This window comes from Heterocephalus glaber, unplaced genomic scaffold (genome assembly GCF_053883595.1).
Source record: "Heterocephalus glaber isolate CG9 unplaced genomic scaffold, H.glaber_assembly_v1.0 deba00001463, whole genome shotgun sequence".
In the NCBI taxonomy this organism is placed as follows: Eukaryota; Metazoa; Chordata; class Mammalia; order Rodentia; family Bathyergidae; genus Heterocephalus; species Heterocephalus glaber.
In genome coordinates this window covers 15411787-15416659 of record NW_028258310.1, presented here as the reverse complement: position 1 = coordinate 15416659, position 4873 = coordinate 15411787, and the positions used below count along the sequence as shown (strand labels likewise).

At 34.4% G+C, this 4873-nt stretch overlaps 1 pseudogene; it reads left to right on the top strand.

Moving 5' to 3' along the window:
* The first annotated feature begins 751 nt into the window (after window positions 1-751).
* Window positions 752-827, top strand: LOC147826681 (U2 spliceosomal RNA; annotated as a pseudogene).
* The last annotated feature ends 4046 nt before the right edge of the window (window positions 828-4873 follow it).

Sequence of the window (4873 nt, the reverse complement as noted above, 5' to 3'; positions counted from 1 at the left end):
TTTCTTTAATATTTTGATACTTTCCCACTATTTTAACATTTTTATTGAATTTTAAATTTTGTTCAAAATTGTTCATTTTTTAAAAAATGTCCATTTCCATGGAAATACACACTGTTAGAAACAATTAGCCAGATAAAAGTATTATGTGTTCCTTAACAAATCCAAGTTAAGTGATAGGGTAAAAATTCTTAATCATTTATCAATCTACTCTAGAAGTTTGAATGGATTGTAATAATGAAAATTGACTTGTCAAAGTCACTGATGTCATTCACATTGTCACAATCAATGTTCAATTCCCAGTCTTTACCTTATTTAATTTACCAACAACTTTGATAAGTCTCCCATTCTTCTCACTGAAAGGCTTTTCTGACTTGGAATCCAAGATTCCTCAATCACCTGGTTTTCATTCTGCCACACTCATGCTGCTTCAGTATCTTTTGTTGATGACTCTTCATATTCTACCTCTAAATGTCTAAATGTGGAAAAATTAGTTTTTGGACTGCTTTCCTATCTTTGTTTACTTCCCTGGTGGTCAACACTATTCTCATGGCTGTAAGTGCATCCATAGAGCTGCTGCCTGTACCCACATTTTTTTCTCCTGAACACAGACTAGCATCTCTTAAATATCTAATGGATATCTCAGACTTATCCTGTTAAAAATTGAATTCCCATTCACCCCACCAAACCTGTGACACACAAATATGACCCATTTTGGATAATAGTAGTTATGTCCTTCTCAAGTACTCAGCAGATCGCTTCTCGGCCTTTTGGCTAAGATCAAGTGTAGTATCAAGTACTCAGCAGAAATTCTTGAAGTCAAACCCTCCTTCCTTTCTTTTTCATGGCAGCATACTATGCCTCAGAGTCCTTGTACTTGCTGTTTCCTCTGCCTTCAATGCAATTTCCTAAGATATCTGCATGTACCTCTTTGAGATGTTTAAGTCTTTGTTTAAATATGAGCTTATTAATATAGTTTTGTCTGATATAGCCTTCTCTGATACTTAGCATATGCACTTTGCAAAGCTAGTTAGCCAAGATTTGAATTACAGTCATGCCACTCTTAGCTAGCTCTCGCTATTTATTTAGCACATTCGGATTCATTTTCTTCATCTTTAAAATAAAATTGAAAATCCTACTTATCTACAGTGCTTATGTGAGGACTACATGGATTAACACATGTATAGGGTTCAGTAGAATAATTAACTACTACTATTATCCATACGCTAATAAGAAAATGATGTTGTTATAAAAGGAGATATGGTTTTAGAAATATACAGAACAGGTATGAGCAGCAGGACATGCATTTATGTGTGATGGAAAAATTTTCACAAACCAGGAGACTGCAACACCCACTGGCTTGGACAGTAGGCAAATTCCTGATTGATCACTAGGGCATCTGTTCTTCTAAGACTGTAAATTAGGAGTGCTCCCATCAGAAAGGGACAAAGTAAAAACTATATGATTGTGTAATAAACAACACAAGTGAGAACAGTTTCCTTCTCATCTTCCAGAAATAGTTGCTATAATTATGAAAATCTCTAATGTAAAGTTGAGATTCTCATATTCTCAGATTATTCATTTAAATATAATTTTCTGTCAGTTTAATAAGAAAACATACAGTTCTACTTCTCGTCAACAGAGAAACTATGTATTTAGAACTCCAAATCAATTAATGATACAAGAAACAATTACTGGTTTATATCCCATATGCTGAGTGATGACAGATTATTTATCTTCACAAAATATATTAAATAAATATTTTCATGCTCATTTTTGTAATTATGGAAACAACAAAAAAAGAAGGTAAGGAAATGCATCAAAATAACTCAATTTCACTTGGTTTTATTTTTAAAAATAATTTAAAATATCAATGCACATATGCAAATAATTTTCACCATAATGAAAACTGAATTATGTGGTCACATTTTTATTATTTATTAATAAGTAGTATGTCCTAATATATTTTTAAAAATTATTATAATAGAAATGGTAAATCTATTATTTATTGACATAACAGAAATGAGGGACAATTTTGGTGAAAAATGAAATTGACATCAGAGCCAGAATGAATTTTGTGAATTTTAGGTTGTGGATGGTCAGAAAACAAAGCCACTTGAAAAGAACAGGGACTAATCTAATTGAAAGCCTGGATCATTTCGGATGTCAGTATATTTTCCATAGTTTTATTTATTTCATTTAGGAAGTGTGTATGGTGGTATGATGAGAACTAAATGATTTCTGCACCTTGTATCTAAACCAAGTAGGACATTTTGTGCTGTTAAATTAATTACCGGTGAAATTCCTTACTAATTCCAAAAAGTATTTATCTCCAAGAACTCTGAGAGAACTGGAGGCATCAGAAACATGACAAAATAGGAGGGCCAAGACTTTTTTGCATTTACAGATGCACCAAATAAGCAGCAACTCACATACCAATCCCTCTGAGAGGAATTCAGAAGCTAGCTGAGAGACTGCTGTACAGTACTTAACTGAGAAAACTGCCACTTAGAAATGGATAGGAAAAGCTGTTACTCCCTCCACACCTCCCATTATCACAGCATTGTACAATTGTGATAAACATTCACCTCCTAACTTCTCCCCTCAGGAGGAAAGAGTTTAGACCACATGTCTAGTGCCTCAACTTTTAGAGCTGCTACTCAAGAGACTGACACTTAACATGCCTATCTCTAGAAATTACAATAATTAATATGCAATCATCCCCAAGGACCAGAGAGAAGGAGGCAGTTGTAAACAGGCACAAGTGCATTTATGGTAGTCTTCCTTCCAGCTCAGTGCAGAGGTAATCCAGGTAATAAAGCTCAGCTCCCAGCTTCTCCCTGAAGTGGTTACACTGCACATTTAACTCCCTAGTTTGTAGGTTGTTTTTGTTTTTGTTGTCATTTGGCTATTCCTAAGAGTCTGACTTCTAATTATGTCATATCTGGAAGATGAAGAAGTATGATGACCCAAATTCCCCTCTAAATTTAGACTTTCCAGAGATTTCCCTTAAGCCTACTCCAATAGGGTAAAGGAATCAAACTACATAAATAGTTTCCTGACTTTTGCTGTTGCTTCCTGAGGATCTGAATACTAAAATTGGCTAAATCCTTTATCCTATAGAGAACAAAGTGGCAGTTTTGAATGCCTCTGTAGGCTCTTCCTGTGATTCCTTCCCCTGCTTCCCTCTAGCTACTAAGCTCAGCTCCCACCTGCAGCATACAAAGATTTGAAAAACACTTAGATCCTTAATTATTTCCACTACCACTTGAAGATCTGGATTCTGACCTGGCCATCTCTTAGAGCTGATGTCACAATTACTAGTTCCCTGGGAGTTTCAAAGGACATGTGGAGACTTTCTACAACTCCTCCCCCTGGTTTATTCCAGTAGAAAAAAAAAAAACATACAAATTTTCTGCAGAAAGAGTTGTACTATCCCTACTAGCTCCATAAATTTTCTTCTGGCTACATGAGGTACTGGCTCCTAACCTAGCTATATATGAGCATGACTAGGGATCAAGCATTCCCTGGAACCTGGGGAGTGACAGAAGCAAGAGCATAATGTCTGAATGAATACATGTAGCCACAGCTCATCTCCCCAGCTAAACACAGAAATCATGTAATCAACTTCAGCTTCCGGCTTTTCCTTGAAGGGAGAAGAAACTGAACCACACATCCATTGCCTGAAACTTATTGATGACGAATCAAAGGACTGAGTCTTATCTTGCTTGTTTCAGGGCACTGACAGGAAGCAACATATTCTAATTTCCTGGAGGCCACTAGGAAGAAAGATAGTAATTTGACAGATACTAAAGTTTGAGAGATATTCAAAATCTTCATCTGTGTGATTGTTGAGGATCAGATCTTATGTAATACCCATGTGCTAAAGACTGGGAGAAGTGACTACTTTTATCTAATGCATATAAAACACACAGAATCAAAGGAATTTGAACAAAAACAAAAGAATAAGATAAATCTCTAGAAAACAACCCTAATGAAATGAAGATATAAAGTGCACCAAAGGGATAATTCAAAATAATGGTCATAAAGATGCCTACTTAAGTAAGGTCAATAATAAATAGATAAAAGTGAGAATTCCAACAAAGATATAGAAAATATAAAGAATACCAAACATAAATCATTGGCCTGAAGAATAAAAAATTTGAACAGAATAGTTCAACAGAATATTTCAACAAAAAACTAAATCAAGCCGAAGAAAAGATCAACAAACTCAAAGACATGTAAAAATTATAAAATGAGAGGAATAAAAAAGACAAATAAAAAAGAATACAATATTTAAGAAAATTATGGGACACCATTAAGTCAATAAGTATACACATTATAGAAATCAAATAGAGAAAAGAAAGAGATAGACACTATAACTACAGAAATAATTCCAAAATGTCTTTCTAAATATGGGGCTAGGAATCCAGACCCAAGAAATCCAAAGAATACTAAATAGGATGAATTTCAATACGCACACTAAAATGCATTACTTAAAACATTGTTGAAAGTTAAAGAAATGGAGAATTTTGAAAGTAGCACAAGAAAAGTGACTTGTTAACTATAAGAAAGCCTTCCTTATGGCTGTCAGTGTATTCTACAGCAGAAACTTTGTAGGCTAGAAAGGAATTGGATAATATGTTTAAGTGCTGAAAAAAAAAGCCATGCATATGGTATAACTGTCCTTCAATAAAAGGAAATGGAGACAGACAGTTTCTTAAACAAACAAAAGTTGAGGGAATTCAGCACAGCCAGCCTCATAAGAAATGCTAAATAGTAAAAAAATCTAAGAGTATGAACCTCACTGGCAAAGATAAATGTATAGATAAAATAGTGTATTGATTACTCAGCTCTCCCATTGCTGGTACAAAAT